The following is an 18,629-nucleotide window of genomic DNA, read 5'->3' as shown; positions in this document are numbered from 1 at the left end:
TTGGCGATTCCTTTGCAGTATGAGTATTCTTCAATCACACTGCAACATCACCAAAAGGTCGCATTGCGCCTTGATGGTGCGGCCATACAGTGAGGCATACAGTACCTCACTTCTCATGTAAATGCGCATGTAGTACTGTTAACACACTGCATGAGTGTGTTACTGCATTGGTACCCATGGCACTGCACCATGATCAATGTGATCTATAGGACTAATATCGCTTCTGCGTTGGGACAATTTTGTATGAGACTACGGATGACGTGTGAAAGGATCCTTAGTGTTTTGATAGTTCATTGCTGTGATGGCATTTTATCCTGTGCATTGCTGCCGAGGTCAATGTGGGATGTTAACAGGAAGAGTACTGCATTTCTACCCTAAAAAAGTGCAGCTTGTTTGGGAGTCATGCCTGGTAGAAGGACTGTTTGGAAAGACGCCCAGCTGCTTGATGTATAATGCTGTCTAGGACAAAAATTTACCCTCCACTAATTGCTACCTCAAAGCCATTAGTACCTCCCTTATTCACCTCAGTAGCGATATCTGAGAGGCTGTAACAGGATATGGCAGACCAGACAGGTGGAAGAGACGTGTTTTATGGACACAATGCCTTCTCTTTCTTCCATGCCCTGGGCGTCCCAGACCCTAAAGCGTGAGCTCCCCCCAGCATATGTACCAACCGCCGAATCTACAGCACCCGGTGATTAAACATCAGCATGTGGAATATGTGCATCAAATTTCATCATCGCACAAACATCAGAATGTCATGTACACGCACCGCGTATCACATGGCATCAATGACACCGAGGGTATAAGATGACCCCTGATTTTTCAGAAGATTTTCAAGGGTTAAAAAATAGTCTTATACACTAGAAAATACTATATATATATATTTGAAGGTCAGTTTCCCTTTAACCTCCTTGGCGGTAATCCCGAGCTAGGCTCGGGAGGAAAACCGCAGCCAGGAACGGTAATCCCGACCTCTGATCTCGGGGTAGCCGCCGGAGGCTGTGTGCAGAGTATAGTGCGTAGCGGGCATTTCTACATACCTCCCAGGAGATCCCGACATTGGCGCCATTTTTCCTCTCCTCCAGGGCTCTGCTTCCTGCTGGTGAGGCAATTTCACTTTAGAGTTGCAGTGCCACTCGGAGGATGGAGGCATAACTGCAGCGCTGGAGCCAGGGAGGTGAGTGATTGAATAACTGCTTCAGATCTCCCTGGCAGCATGATTTTTTCCAGGTTTTAGGGTCTGAAAGGGTGCAAAAAAATTACACTCTTTTAGACCCTAAAATCCGGAAAGAATCATAACTCCAAGGGGCTTATAGCTGATCAAAACTCTAGCATGTCAGTGCTATACTGGGTAGTGTGAGAAAATGTACACGTGCAGCATTCTGCATTTTTGGCTAAAAAATGTAATGTAGCCGTGTCTCCTGGTAATGTGCTGCCAAGGTGCTAAAAAGGCATCACTAGTACTCATGAGAGAGTTAGTGTTTTGCCGTGTCATGTTGCTTAGGCTCTGACTCGTGTTTGCTTGTTGGCCAGCTTCATGGTATCCCATAAAATTGCACATATTACATCAAGCCATAAGCACAGCAATTAAGGGGAGGAGCTGGATCATGAACTGTATCGGCAGATTTACAGTAACCAGCTTACACTTCCATATACAGTACAGAGGTATACTTGCACTGTTTAGTGACTGACATAACTTCTGAGAACTGGGCCAGAGGCACTTAATACTGTAACTCTGGCTTGACTTTGCAATGGCCAGGCAGAGTTTAGTCCTGCTTTAAGCTTTTTTTTTTTTGCCATGCAGCTTTATAGTTAAACTATAACAGTGGGCCATAAATATACTCACAGGTATTCAAGAAATCAATAGTACAGTTGCAAAAGCAATAATCTGAATTAATGAAGAATCAGAATTAAAACATTTCCAGAGTAAATGGGTTTCGGTTAATGAGACTGTCTGCAACTGACTTTTCAACTGGGCTGAAGGTCACTAGGTTGGCTGTTGTTGAAATGTTTTGAAAATTAAAGTATATTGATCTGGAACTCACTGGGGAAAAAAGTACTACACAAGACAAAATTACAATCATGGATCACACAATTTTTACTGTGCAAAAAGATTGCCATGGAGATCAGTAGGCATAGGTCAGCAAACATCTGTACGTTGTGAATGATAGTGTATTTCCTGTGCCATGAAAAGCAAGGGCCTGTCCAAATGTATGCATTGCTGATTTAAGCAATGTAATGCTAGTGTTTTCGCAAAGGACATCAGACGGTGCATAGATAGAACCATCTGATGTCTCCATTCAGGCGTTATTAGGCAGTGTGTGGCATGCATTTCCGTGTGCAATACCATTTAATGTACTTGAATGGGATCAGTACTGCAGCGCCCAGCTACGCAGGTGCCATACATCTCTGCAAATGCACAAGTGTGGATGGGCCCTAAGCCTCAACTCAGATGCTAAGGAAAGGGATGCCCAGCTTTAGAGCAAACCTAGCCCTATTCTTATCACACTGCAGTTGTACAAAGTGCCTGTAATTATATCTGTTCCAACCACAACCTGCCACAGTGATGATCAGAAGCTCTGTCGGTGGGCATTTGAGATTCACTTTGGTGCTATTTGTCAGTGGTGTGAACCAATTTGGAAAGTTTAAATTAGTCCTTGCGAAAGGAGTGAGAATTCTCTTGTCAAATTCAAATATTGACTTTTGGGAAAGTGTTTAAAATACTCTCAAGTCTCAACACGTTGTAAATACAGTGCGGGCATCATCTCTCCAATCCCTGGGTTTATAACACAATGCATGAGGGACAAGGGGTTAGTGGTATTTGGCACTGAACTTACAATACATTTTCAGCATTCTGCACTTGTAATGTACCAAAAAGTAGGTGAAAAGGTATCATCACAGTTATACTGAGTATTTTCTGGCTTGCTTATGGCTTAAAAGGGCATTTTATTGATACATTGTAAAGCAAATAAGGCCAAATATATATTTAAAAGTCTTTGCTTTTTTTCAAAAACAATGCGCATGTTCTCTTTATCATTCAGTCCCTGCCTTGGATTAAATGTTATTCATTGCTTGCTATTTCTGTGTCACTGTTTTGGGGATAGCTGGGGTCAGGTCCAAATACACATTTAAAGTGGTTTAAAACTCTGACAACATTTTCAACAAAAATGTGTTTTCCTACTTTTTATAACCCATACAGTTATGATATTTGCTTTTGTGAACAAGTATTATTATTCATTTAGACATTATAACTTCCCAAAGTTCAGATAATTTATTTTTAAAACTACTGGTGCATTTTATTCATAACTGTTGTAATTCTGTTGTGAATGCAGCCACCAGTGATTTCTGACCTGTGTTTCACCCCAGGACTCATCAGCTGAAGTCCTGCACAGCCAGAGAATGTTTACATAAATGTATCAAGTAAAGAATGTGTACACAAGATAAGCTGAACAACAGTTCGGATGCGGGTTCTCCCTGCAGAAGAAAGAGTCAGCCCTGTGATGCAACCCTTTGAATGCTGTTTTACTAAAAAAAAACATTGTGTTAGTATATTATATGCTGTAAATTATCTTTTAGAGCAAAGAAGAAATTCTGGGTAATATTCCGCTTTAAATATACATTTACTATATATATTTTTTCAATCCTACTATATTAGGATTTTCTATCCTACATGAAGCATTTACCAAAACAAATAATATATTGAAAGTTAATTGAACTAAGTTGAGTTTTCAAAAAATACTATCTTTCCACTTTGTTTTCATTCTGTTTTAAATATTTCACCTATATGACATATGTCTTGAAATGACTGCTTCTCATAACAGAATTGCTGTTTTCCCTTATGAGCATAATAGCAGTGTTAGTTACCAGCTCCCAGTGACAAAAGCTAGGCTCTCAATGCATTGGCAGAGTAAACATGGGGGTACAACCTTCAAGAAGATTATTGGAGAGAGTCAGTGCTGAATATATGAATAACCCTTCTCTCATAACCAGAAACAACAATCCTTTCTTCTTAGATTTATAGCTGTTACTGAATGCATTTATTGGAGAGGCGTTCAAGCCAGGCTTGCCAATGCCCTAGAGATGCAAGGACCACAAAAAATGACATTATCACATCAAACATGTCTGATGTTCAGCCATAAAACATAAACCTTTCATTCACAAACAGAACTTTGAAGTCAATAATGTGGAAATATGATTTAAAGTACCGACAAATATAACTCAGTGCACTCAATCAGCATAACCTAGTTCCTGCATTAACGTACCCATGGCTCTGAGACAGATGTTTGTAATCAACTGTATTCTAATGCTATTAATAATATTGTTATGATTATCATCAATTTCATTATTACAGAATGTGAGCTAGGCCTAGGAGCCTCCTGTAGATAAATAGCGGTGACCAACACCAAACATGTTAAATTAATGTTCCATGCTTTTTTTTAGAGTTACAACAAAGCGCACTGACCAATGACCATCACAGGGACAAAAAATGGTTCCTGCTAACAGTCGCAAAATTTGTATCTGCAGATTTTTGTATTTTGTGTACTTGTCTAAAGATACATGCACACCTTCAATAAGTGTTGTAATTTTCCAGTAACGATCTAGCAGAGGAGGCCTTAGAGTTTGCGGGGCCTGGGACGAGTGTCATATGCAGGGCCCAGAGCCATAAGTGCAGGTACTGTACCACCACACCCACGGGCTTGTCCGCCTCTAATGCAGTATGCATTATTATTGTTCATGTTGTTTATTATGTGGTTGATACTCCCACACTGGTCAGCTAAAGGACAAATGGGGACCATGGTGGCACATTTAAAGATTTTTTGCCAGGACTTGCTCTACTTTAGTATAGAGAGTGTCAGCAGTAGAGAACGATGCATGTGATGGGTGCTACATCAGGGATCTACTCACATGGGATAAAGTCTGAGGATATTGGAGTGGGATCATTCATTAAAGGAAAGTATTTATGGTTAATGAAGAATATTAACCACTTCAGGATCACAGGTTTTTCCCCTTAAAAACCAAAACAACTTTCACATTTCAGCGCTCCTCCCATTCATTCAAGGATAACTTTATTGTTACTTATCACACTGAAATGATCTATATATTGTTTTTTTCGCCACAAATTATGCTTTCTTTGGGTGGTAGTTTTTGCTCTAAATTATTTAATTTTATATGCATTGTAAAGGGAATAATAAGGAAAAAAGAAAAAAAATGATTATTTCTCAGTTTTCAGCCATTATAGTTTTAAAATAAAATGTGCTTTGGTACATAAAACCCACACATCTTATTTGCCCATTTGTCCGGTTTATTACAACATTTAAATTGTTTCCTTAGTACAATGTATGGTGATAAAATTTAACTGGAAATGAAGGAGCATTTTTCCATTTAGGGATTTTTAATACTTTTTCACTTATTACAAGAACTTTTTTTGAAAAAATATACTCATGACATCCGTATTACAAAAATCCCTAAGGTAACTATTAATGTAAAAAAAATTAAATGATGTAATTTTTTTTTTTTTTTAACAAGTGTTTTATTTCTGTAACTGTGGGGCAGGGATGTAAGGGGTTAAAAGTTATAAAATAAAAAAATAAATAATAATAAACTTGCTATGGAAAACAGTTTAGTGGCATAAATAGGTGTATTTTACTTTTTTGGCCACAAGATGGTGCTATTGAGACCGTGTTTCTATTAATAGATGTAAATGATGTAATTTTTTTATTTTATTTTTAACAAGTGTTTTATTTCTGTAACTGTGGGGCAGGGATGTAAGGGGTTAAAAGTTATAAAATAAAAAAATAAATAATAATAAACTTGCTATGGAAAACAGTATAGTGGCTTAAATAGGTGTATTTTACTTTTTGGCCACAAGATCACACAGCCGAACACGGAAGTATCGGGTATCAGAGCTTATGCGACGTTAACAAGCTCTGCGAAGACACGGGAACGGTGATCGGGATTGAGAATCAAAAGATTCTCACATCCTGATCACAGATGGAGGGGGCTGCGAGCCTGCGACGGTGGATTGGCGGAAAACAGCACGTGAATGCGACGGTAAGGTAGCAGTACGCATATCCATGCCCCTGATCCGCACGTGAAGTTTAAAGGGGCGTGGATATGCGTACCAAGGATCCTAAAGTGGTTAAAACACATTTTTATTTCATTTTTAACTCTTTGTGGAAATGGGGTAGTTTAGTGCCCCTATACCCATTTCACCTGGGGTTAGGCATGTGTTTTAAATGACTTATAACAAATTACAAAATATGTAAGTAAAAGGCAGTAATTTATCTTTTGTAAATTAAGACAACTTGCAAACAAGCCGTAAAGACGTACAGGGAATAACAACAATGCAAAGTATTGTCCAATTGGATGTGTCCTATAGTACTAAATGGTTAAACGTATATATCTTTATTCATGTAGCGTAGATTAAAAAGGTGGACAGAAACCATCAAATCAAACTGTAAACACAGTGGGTATGCCCCTAGAAAGTCAGTACCTGCAAGACTAGTATATAGTAGGGAGTTATAGGATGTTCAACCCCCCACCCATCCTATAACTTATGCAGCCAGGATGAGGTGTTGCTATTCCCCAGTCCACTTATGCAGCCAGGATGGGGTGTTGCTATTCCCTAGTGGACTGGGGAATAGCAACACCCCATCCTGGCTGCATAAATTATAGGATGGTACGGGATCGACCATGAGTTCACTCCCTACTATATACTAGTGCAATAGGGCACGTCCAATTGGACAATACTTTGCATTGTAAATGAAGACAACTTTGTTTGTATTTCTGAAATGTTGTAACTTGAGTTGTTTGTAAGTAGGGGGCTGCTTGTATAAGATCATGTGAAGTTACTCACCTTTTTGAGAATCATATTATTTTGAGGTTGATTGTATATAAGAGAAATTGTGAGGGCATTAGGTTTTTAATCATGGATTTGTTGTTCTTATACAGTCTCTTTATTGATATGGTTATCATTATTATTAAGATGAGTTCTAAATAAAGTATTTGAGATTTGCATATTGCTGTGTGGCCAATTTCTTGGGGGTACCTATTGCATTGACTGTCTTTTGTATTCATCCATCTTCTTTGGCCTTGCACACCACTATATTAGTAGTTCATCTTCTCATCTTTGTTAGAATTGATTATGTTGCTCAGGTATAACTGATCTTTAGTGATGGATGAACAGTTCACCTAGCAAACAGTTTGCTCGATGAACAGTTTCCGGGTAACTTTCGCCCTTCGCCCGTAACACGAACTATACTGGCCGTTTCTGACTTCCCTATTCTTTATAAATATTTTTTTTAACTCTTCACACTGAAGTCAGATGGGACATGATTGCCAATTAGACATTTTTCCACATGGGCCACTTCTACTCCTATACAAGGCACGATCCTGGTGGCCATTTTTAATTTTGCTGTAGTCAGTGTAGGGAGAGGAAATGCTTATGCAGATAGAGGGACAGTGATAGATAAGTTGTATTGTAATATAGTGCTGTGTAGCTGCTCCCTAGGTGTTCAGCTACTTGCAGTGCACCAACTAGGGAACTCCCAATAGTTCTTTTGAGGACTCATCCTGACTACAAAAGTCTTCTTGAGTACTGACATCGACCCAGCTGTACTGATAATTTGTTGTTCCATTTTGTAGTGTGGTGTGTGTTGTAGCAGCCCAACACCTGTGACCAGTATACACTGTAGTTTGTGGCTGGCTTCATCACCGTCACAGCCGTTGTCACTTTGTGCATAAGTGATTGATTGTCACTGACCCCCACACAGCTTTAGACCAGCACACCCTTGTCACCCTACTGCGTGTTACTGTCCGTGAGATCAGTCAGTGTGCCATTTACAAAATGAATAAGTTGTCATGGACAACTGAGTAAGGGCCTGTTTCCACTAGAGCGAATCTGCATGCCTTTCCTGCATGCAGATTCGCATAGACAATACAAGTGGATGGGCCTGTTTCCACTTGTCAGGATTTCTGAGCGTTTTTCTGTGCAGAAAAAAATCTGCACGGTAGACCCCGCAGAATTCGCATACCGCATACCGCTATGCGATTCGCATGCAATGTATTTAATAGGAAATTTGCATGCGTTTTCGTAGGCATATTTTACCACGAATTTGCAGGCGTTTTTGCATAAAATCAATGTAAAAGCCCACAGGCAATGACAAGGTTAAATTCGCATACTTACTAACATATGTGAAAACGCCTGTGAATTCGCGGTAAAATTCGCATACGCGTGCAAATTTGTTTTGTGTTTTCGCGACTAATTCGCACCACACAAGTGGAAATGGGCCCTGAGTGTTACACCAACACCTGTGTCATCTGACTGTGTGTTACAGTTGGTGATATCAGACAGTGTGCCAGTTCAAATGTTTAGGTAGGTAACTGCTCGATTTTTCAGGCATCTCACACAGTGGCTGCACATAACTATTTGTCCATCCCTACTGTATTATTTGTCCATCCCTACTGACCTTTGGAGAGAGCAGGAGTGGCAATGGCGCAGTGCACAATGGTGCATATAATGGACGGAAATGGAGTTGCTCCCTTGTAAGTCCTATTTACAGATCCAGTGTGCCACTTTGCGGGACACCTGGACACATGCTAGATCCTCAGCCAAGAGGGCCCCAAACGGTCGCCTCGGTTGCATTCTGTCTAGTGTGTGTACACTGCTAAACTGCTTTTCCTCATCTCTACTGCCTCCTGATATTGTTGATACCTGTGCTATCCACACCTGTCTGCTTTTCTTATCAAATACTTTGATATCTGATCTATTATGTGAAACCTGTTTATTCATCTGTATTGTTGAGTAAGGGGAAGAGACACACTGCAAAAATAATGAAGTTATTTTTTACATTCATTGTATTAGATCATTGTCATTAGTGAATTTGCAGCGCTAAAAGTCATTGCTGAACAATGTTCTGCACTTTTTTTTATTTTGTAGAAGTGAAAATCAAAATGTATAGCACACCCCCAATGATACATTGCGCAAAATGTGTAATACAAAACATCTAAGAAAAATTTACACTTTGCAACATTAACATATTTTTATTCACAGACCCCTTCAATTTTCACTTCAGGGGTGGGGGCAGGACTGTGGTTTATCATGAAAAGATAACTTTGTGCCATTGATACAGTGAGAAAAATGGTTTCTATGTGGGTGTTTCATCCTCTTATTGGTGCAATAACAATTGTCACCTCTCCTGGCAGCATAGACCGAAACTCTGATTATAATTTATTTGGCTGCACACACATACTCTTATTATAAGATGCATAATTCTCATAATTTAAATCATTTACCCACATCCTCATTGTTCAATCTTTTCCGCTCACCACTTTCAATATATTATTCAGATTTATTCTACATGTATTCCCACTCTCTTTACAAACCACTTCACTAAAATGGCTTAAAGGCAACTGAGTACCTTTAAGTCAAAATATATAAAGTGCACCTCCCCACGTCTACGACCGCCGCAATGCATGTGGGTGCATGATTTTGTCAGCAGCTTCAAAATGCGGCAGCTGTGGTCTCTCCTGGGGAAGATGGCAGATCCCTCATGGGGAGCAGCATCCCGTAGGTAAGTAATGACTATCGCCCCCCACCAACAGCCCACTCTATTATGCGCCTCCCTTATAGTGAGATTCACTGTATATATTTTCACCTATAGATGCTCAGCCTTCAATCTAGTTTCCCACAAACTCTAAGCTGCAATCCGAGCTGCAGATAAGCTGACCTCCTTACCCAAAAAAATTTGTCTGTCGAAGGAAGTGATCACAAAGTTAATGAATGCATATACTAAACTGAGCAGTCAAACAAGCAAAAAAGCAAAATGTTTCTACGTTCCTCTTTTGCCACTACAGATGTCAACTCTCACCACCCTTTGACACAACCTTCAATTAATTTTCTACTGCAATACCAAGAAATGTAGTCTGACCTCTACCGTTCTCCCTACTTTGGGAGGCACATGATAACTCCTGATTTAATCTACAGAGGGCAGGAAGCAGGTTGTAATACAGCAGCCAAGCACATTTGATTCTTGAAAATCATATTTTGTCTAACAATTTGGTTGCTTATTTTTTTTATCTAGCTGGGCTTTAACTATGTTTAAGTATCTAAAATTGCCACATCATCTGCATATTTGTAATACAGGCTCAACCAAATTTGTATATTGCTAACACTAAAAAATTGTAATTCTTGGCAAGCCTACTATTTAGAAACTACATGAATTATGTACAACAATAGATAAACTTGCAATCAACAAATAAATTATTGAGGATATTTATCATTGAAACCATGGCAACAGTATAACATTTTTGAGTGGCACACCTGAAATTTCTTCTTTTTCATCCTCGATCTGATCATCTACAGGTTAGCGCCTCTTAAATGCTTATTTAGATTATCTATTAAAGTGCCAACTAATGATACAATCTTGACTGTACAAGCTTGCCAAATCTGTAAAGTGGAAGAGTAAACTCAGTGAATATACAGACACTCCCCTACTAACAAACAACTTCAGTTACAACATGTTGGACATACAAAGTTGTCTACATCTACAAAACACACAGTACTGTTTTTGTAATGGCAACTTTTGTTTTGCTACATTTTACAGTATTTCATGTCCAAATCCAGAGTTGTCCAAAAGTACCTATTTTTTGGAATATAAGAAACTCTGGGCTATTAGAAGCACCTTGGTTTAGACATGACACAGACTATTTATATTGCGCTTTTCTCCTGACAGACTCAAAATGTTTCATTAAGGCTGCAGCCACTTAGGGCATGCTCCAGGGGCAACCAGGATCATTAGGGAACTTTGCCCAAAGACTTCTTACTGTTTTAAGTACTGGCTTTAAAAAAAGCATGGATCTGAATAATGCTCTACTAGCCAGCAGCTACCATTCCCAATCCCTATTGAAGGGTTTCCCAAAAAGCCAATTTATTTGCGCCAGACGCATTACATCAAGTGATGAAGCCTATTATACATAGGCAGACAGACTGGTTGCGAATTTTGTAGCCAGGGGATACATAAGAGAAGAGGTGGAGAATACAGCATTGATGGTAGCACAGCTTGACAGAAAGAATTTGAGAAAGAAAGTAATACTGGAAGAAATCAATAGAGATATCCAGTTTATCTCCACATTTGATAATCACACTCAATTGGTGAGAAGGAGTATACTGGATAACTAACTGGTCATTAATAGAAGCAGACTCCTTATTGTCCAAGGTCTTTCATTCTACCCCTACATTTGTGTACAGGAAAGACAAAAGTATTTGTGATATGCTGGTCAGAGTTGACATCAAAAAGAATCCTAAGACGGTGACCACATTTTTACCTAAAAAGAAAGGCACGTTACCATAAATACGCTAAATGTGTTGCATTCAGAGTGCAGGGGTGTTTTGTGGAACCTTTCCCCCAAGCTGTGTATCTCCTAAACTACACTGCTCCCTTGGGCCCTCCCAGCTACACTAATCCCCACAAGTTATGGCAGGCAAGTCAACAACCTTGTTTATGTGCCTTAGCAAAGTCACCAATTTTTACTTCAATGTTTTCTGTTCTCCCTCTCAGATCATCTATGAAATGTTGCAGCTTAACAATAGACTTGTTTAGGTCTCTCTGTAAAGTAGTTTTAAGAGATAAAAGTATCTCCTTCAGCACGCTATCAGTAACTGTGAGATTAGAGGTCGTGAAAGCCTCCAGGGAAATGTCTGACTGCTGTGTGCGCACCTCGTGCTGCGGCTGCAAGCCTCTTTGATGCTGGCTGCTTCTTTGGAGAGGATTCAGCCAAAGGACACATTCTTGATATTCTTTTAAGTTGGTCAATCTCTTTGCTGGGATCACTCAGGCTGCTGTTTTTTCTTTTGTTTGCAGATGTTTGGTCCTCTCTGCGCCCTATGGCTTGCTCAGCCATGTGCTCTTTGCACTTGCATGTTAAGGCCATATTTAACTGGTTGATTGAATTAAGACCATGGTGCCGATGGTCTTGAAGGGCGGGGCCAAGGCTCCATCACTGAGGCCAATCATTACACTCCCTCAGTAGTAGTGACCTGTCAGGTGTCAGTGGGCATAGTTTCTGTGTTGTTAAGGAACAATGTCCTCTGACATCTTATAGATTACTGCTACTGAGAGAGTGCAGTGATTTGCCCCGATTATAGAGCCTTGGTCCTGCCCGTGACACTATTGGAGCCAGTGAAATAACACTTCTACAACCAAGTGCAAAGAGCACATACTCGCATGATTGGCAGATATAGTGGCAGCAGATGGCTGCAGCATGGGGGATACTTGGGACACCTTGGCACCAGTCCTAATGTATTATTCGGAATATAAGACACACTGACTTTTTCAACCTCACTTTTGGGAAAAAAAAGTGTGTCTTATATTCTACAAAATACAGTAAATAATGTATACACGTTTCACTACGTATAACACATGACTCAACTTACAAACAAATTCAACTAACAAACAATATCCAGGAACCGAACCTGTTTGTAAGTAGGGGGGCTGTACTTTTAATGAATACCTCAGGTAGTCCTGACATTATCGTCAGGTTTCAGATCTTTCTCCCAATAGAATCAGCTAATATTTTTATTATACAGTAGATGAAGTTCAAATGAGCTGAGCATGTGCCATTCAAATCTCTTTGTTAGAGCTGGGTTAGTTGTCACTTTGTGGTTGTTGTTGCTTTCCCTCTCAGAATGTGATAGTGAGGAACAGTTCATTTTAGCTTTCTCTATCTGGGATGCATGCCATTAAAATCATGATTGGTCTATTAAAGTAATGAATTTGTCACAATGGGTCTATCATATACATAATAGTTTTAATTGTTAAAGAACTGTTCTCACATATAGTGATGGCTAAAAACTGAATCTGATTTTGTTGTATGTCTAGTATTTAAAACTTCCACAAAACCTTCCACAATATGAGAGGCATTTCCATAAGATTTGGATATTTTCTATCAAGTGCTACCAGAACAGTTCAGCCCTTATCCAATTCAATTTTTCTCCTAGAATTTTGTCTAAAAAATAATTTTTCAGCAAATAAAAAGTACTAAACATAAGGTAAAAAAGTTATATCAAGCATATTGTATTTTGAGTATTTTCTTGTTTGGTGGGAGCTTTAAACATATTTTATTGGTAAGGTTTGAAATTATCTCCTTGGAGAAAACTCAGGAGAAAAGTTAATAGGCTATGGCACTATATGTGAAGTGAATAAGAGTTTTCTGGGGCTTAATGTTGCCACCTTGTGGCCTTTGTGTTTAACCATTTATTCCGAGCAGACATGAGCTTCACATCCACAGCGACAGCTGCTAAAGCAGCAGGGACGCGCTAGTCACGGCCCTGCAATTTGGGGATGTTTGCATGTGATCGTGTGGGCAAATGCACACAATCGCGGTGTTGCTAGTAGCAGGGGGGATTGGTTGCAGGGGACAAGAGTCCCCTGTGCCAATCCGACCATGTCTGCCGAGAATAAACACTGTTTTTGTTCAAAAACAGTGTTTATTCTTAAATAGAGCCGCCACGCTTCCTCCCGCTGACGATTTCTGCCACTTTCCACCGCCCGATCATTAGATTTATGAATGTGAACTTTCCCATTCATTAATCTTCTCACAGCGTACCCGTGATGCAGGCTTCCATTGAAACCGTCACATCCATAGTAACAATGTAGCAACATATTGTTTTTTTATGTAGCTTACTTGTACGCTAAATGGTATTTTGCTCACTTCTTGTGGCCAAATAGTAAAATTACATCTACAGACTTTAGGGAATAAAAAAAATATGTATGTCAAGAAGGCAATATTATTATAAATGTATGGGCTAAAAATTTGCAATGGACGTAATGTACCTTCTACCTATTTCCAAATAAAATATTGTCACCATACATTATGCTAGGGATATAATTTTAATGTTGCAATAACCGGGACAAATGGGCAAATACAAGGTGTGGGTTTTAATTATGGTAGCATGTGGTATTGTAAAACTATAATGGCCGAAGTCTGAGAAATAATGATTTTTTTCAATTTTTTTCTTAATTATTCCCGTTAAAATGCATTTAGAATAAAATAATTCTTAACATAATGTACCACCCAAAGAAAGCCTAATTGGTGGTGGAAAAAACAAGGTATAGATAATTTCTTGGTGATAAGTAGTGATAATGTTATTGGGGAATGAAAGGGAGGAGCACTGAAAGGGGAAAATTCCTCTCATCCATAAGGTGAATAATATCCGTGGGCTGAAATGATTAATTACTATTAGAAATAGGCTTACTGAATGCATATTAAAGAGAACCCGAGGTGGATCTTCGGGGGGCAGATGGACACAGAGGCATGTCCTCTGCCTAATGACATGGCTCTGCGACCCTCAACCGCTGCTCTCTGCCCCCCCCCCAACGTCATGCTATAGCCCCCCAAGTTTAGCAACAAGGTTTATCGCTAACTCAGAGGTAAACACAGGGGAGAGGAATTCCTTGTTCAAAACGCCTGCCAGGGGCGTTCCTGCAGGGTTTCCTGAGCTGTCATTGGGCAGCTATTTCTCCGGCTGCGCCCCCTGCCGCTCCCCCGCTTCCCTGCATGCTATGAGAGACACACAGTCTCTCAGTGCAGTGCCGTGACCCAGAGGTCACGAAAGTGAAAGTGGGCCATTTTTTACATGCTGGCATTACAATATACAGTTAAACCAGCCTAACAATACAGTCAATGCGTGAATCTAGGCTGTTTTTTTTTTCTTTCTGGAGATTTACATGTGGCACCACCTACATCAAGATTCTATATACAGTATCTTTATTGTTTCCGTTTACTGCTAATAATGGTGTGGCTATTGCTATGTCTAGGCAAAAAAAACTCATCTAAAAAATTACTAACCACCGGTTCCATTAAGTCATTCTCAAACTGTCCCTGATGTTTACTAGCACTTTTTCATCCCGGCAGTCTGTACAGCTACACAATGACTGTTATGGATGCTTAGTGTATCTATGAGACATTCCTTATGCATTTTTTTCTACCTAACAGCCCCTAATGGAACACCATCCTGGCCGTGCCTATCCTATGCATAACAGGGCAATTCACATCTATCTGGTTTCTTCACATCAGTTTCACACAGTGATCTAGGTACATATTGTAAAGTGAGGGGGTATGGAAAGCAATCACTAACTTTGGTGCCTGACTGCCTATTAGAGATGAATTCAATACGCTGAAATCAGCAATTGAATATTGGAATTCTGTGGAAATACAGCATTACCACAACTTGGAAATTTTAGCCCAATCACAGAACTCAGAAGCTTTGGACCAATTAGAGAATGCTAATTTTTTCTGCCCAAATCGGAATAGCGCAATAACTTTAGATCAATCAGAAAATGCAGAATTTTTCTGCAGAAATCAAATTACCACTGTCATTTTAGACCAATCAGAAGATTTCGGAAGTATGCAGAAGTTTTCCACGGTTGCCAATCAGAAATGCAGTTTCGTATATAATAGCAAGCATCTGCAAAAAATAGTTATTGATGAAAAAACAAACAAACAAACAACAAAACACAACCTCTTTAATCTGTGGGAAATTGGATTTCTGCTGCCCTTTTCTAAAAGCGGAAATTTCATCGGAATGGGACATCTGCATTTCTGATCATCCCTAGTGCCTATGGAATTTCCTAAAGAAAGTGAATAACAAACAAACTCACTTCAGAGCATTTTTCTTTGCTTTCTGTAAGTTCATTGTTGTCAAATGTATTGCAGTGTTCAGAATGTAGTCTGTTTGCACACATTCCTTTTACCGAAGTTATTTCTGCTTTCAAAACATAAGCGGATCGTACCATAGTAACGTAGTAAGAATTACAAAAACTGATTGAATGCCACAGAAGTAACCTGAGGTAAGGCAGCTCTGAAATACACTACATAACTACCTTTAATTATTCTCCATTCAATAATGCCAGATGGCTTTGTTTGATAAATTTGTACTTGGTACACGCAGGGTCATAAAATACAAGCAGGAAAAAATACTAAAGATGTATATTATTTAGCCAAAATAATGAAAAATCATAAATCACGAAAGAAAAAAATGGTAAATTTAAAACATTTAATTATACATTGAATCTGCCGGGGAGTTTTGCAGGCCCTGCAAGAAGCCATAATTAGATTTGCAAACTCCTGGAAATTGCTTCTGTGGGTGCCCATAGTGATTATGCAAATGTCTAAAGATTATATAGGAAGTTGGTAAATCCTTTAACATATTTATGAAAGGATCATTTAATTCTAGCAAGCTCTCACAGGGATGCAAAGCCATTTAGACATCCAAATCCTAAACAGAATGAAACCTATATCCATTACATTCATAAAGACTTTGGATTCTGGTTATTTTCTGGGACTGCGCAGCAATACAATTATTTTGTAACTAATGCTTCCTTTGAAGTACAGCTACATTTCATATACCTGGATAAATAGTTATATTAGGATTTAGAAAACTAAATGCATCAAAATCATCTTATTAGATTGTGGTCACATGACACCAACACATGTTATACTGGAATGGAGTCTGTGATAGGCAAATACAGATAAATACAATTAATGTGACCTGACATTCTGAAACTTAGGGTGAGCCCGGGATTTCCCCAGAAACCCACACCAGTAACCTAGTTGTAGGTCAATGATGGGATGTTGTGCGTCAGTCATTTTCAAGGTAGATAAGACTTTTACCAATAGGTAGCGGGTAATAGGTGTTCTTTCTTACCATTGATTGTATTATAGTTTAACCATTAAGTGTTTTAACACCTTTGCTTGGATTGGTAATAGCTGTGGTAGATAGCAGAGTAAAAATAATCTTGTCACTCAATCTTTTGTATTATCCTACCTAATAAAACCTGTGTCTCTGCGTCCCATGTCCATCTGTGTGTGTGTCCCTGCTGTGCGCTACAGTGCATGTGCCGCAGGGACAGCCGTTGTTCGGATGGGAGCAGGGCAGCCAGGGGGCCGGCCAGGTGCGTGTGCAGCAGGGGGCGCGCGCACAAGCAGAGAACGGGTGCGCTCATGCGGGCTGACAGGTGGCGGTGGTGACAGACCTAGAGCCCATTATTAAACAGGCTAAGGACCCTAGTAACACATAAAGCAGTGCAGAACAGTACACATCACTTTGTACGGTCTTTTATGCCACTGCCTGGACCTCCCATCCACCATTACATTGCTCATGTAGCAGTGCCTTAAGTCTTTCCAATCCAATTTCTGGATCACGCATGTCCCCCTCCAATTCCATAATTACATGGTGCAGCAAGGTGCCAGAGGGAATCAGAGGGTTGGACTTCATCCAACACTTTAATCGACCTAGGGTGACACTCCGTGTTGGACTAGATATAGCAATGGCGCTCCTAGTGTTGAGCTCAAATGTGCCTGTGTCTAAATTAAATGGCACATTGGTGGCAGATGGGGGAAGGGGGGCAACAATCAAAGTATCAGATTTAGTCCAACACTTTGATAAATAGAGGCTGACAATGTGCCGGATTTTACTTGCATCAGCGACCCCTAGCGGGAGCCATTTATCCTATGCTGAAAAAGGACACCGTTGGACATAGTCTGATATAGCTTTGAAAAGGGTTAAAAAAAATGCATCCTGGCACATCGAGCTGTCTGCACCACTGAGCACCTCTCCCTGGCCCATGTGCAATTAACCTTTTCTCCTTGGTGATATTTTAACACTTTGTCAATAAAAAGGCTTTTGTTATGATCGCTGCTGCAGCAGGGATTGCTGGCAGTAGTAGTGCTGCAGCTCAGGCAGTTCTGATCTCTTTCCATGCAAGCTGCATAGCTTTGTCTGCCTTTCCCTGCTGTCAGCTTGTGACTGATTATCATTCACCTGTGTGGGAATCTGCATGTCTGCTCCCATTGGATGACCTCAGTATAAAGATCTGCTTCCTGCAGGGTTTCCTCGGGCTATCATAGTTTTCAGTGTAAGCTAGTCTTGCTGTTGCTCAGTCCCAGACCGTGTTTCTTGTTCTAAAGATACTTTGCTGGTTTTGCATCATATATTGGTTCATTGCCCATATATATGCATACCAGCACGTTTATTATTTTCCTTGTATTCGTGTTACGTTGATACATCAGTGACGCTGATATATACGTACACGAACTGTTTATATCCTGTGTTCAGTTAGTCAGTTCCAGCACGTTTTGGTGGTTGCGCGTATCGTGATCACCCGTGCTGAGCTAGTTATCCTGTTCCTGGTCCTGTTTGTGGATTGCGTTCATCTCTGTGAGGAGATAACGAATCCTTCTGAATCCTGTCCTGTTACCGTTTGTGGATTGCGTTCATCTCTGCGAAGAGATAACGAATCCTTCTGAATCCTGTCCTGTTACCGTTTGTGGATTGCATTCATCTCTGCGAAGAGATAGCGAGTCCTGTTGCCTGTATCGTTCCAGTCCTAAGTCAGTGTTCCTGCTTATGTCATATATCGGTTCATTGCCGATATATACATATGTTAGTCAGACGTTACAGATAGTTTCATTGATAGCTGTAATTGTAATACGCTAGGAAATCATGCTTATTGTATATTTATCTGTGTTACGTTCATCTATCTTGATCCTGCTATTTCCTGACTATCCTGTCCTGTCTTTGTGAGGCACGCCATCGCCGCAACGCATTGGCTGCCTCATTCCAGTCT

General features: G+C 39.9%; 1 protein-coding gene across 2 annotated transcripts in view; it reads right to left on the bottom strand.

The window, feature by feature from the left end:
- The window catches only part of LOC137518602 (poly(rC)-binding protein 3-like), a 1,088,021-nt gene that overhangs the window by 834,650 nt on the left and 234,742 nt on the right, over positions 1–18,629 (bottom strand). The gene's annotated exons all lie outside the window — the stretch shown is intronic.

This window comes from Hyperolius riggenbachi, chromosome 5 (genome assembly GCF_040937935.1).
Source record: "Hyperolius riggenbachi isolate aHypRig1 chromosome 5, aHypRig1.pri, whole genome shotgun sequence".
NCBI classification, from domain to species: domain Eukaryota; kingdom Metazoa; phylum Chordata; class Amphibia; order Anura; family Hyperoliidae; genus Hyperolius; species Hyperolius riggenbachi.
This window is presented reverse-complemented; position numbering and strand designations above follow the sequence as displayed.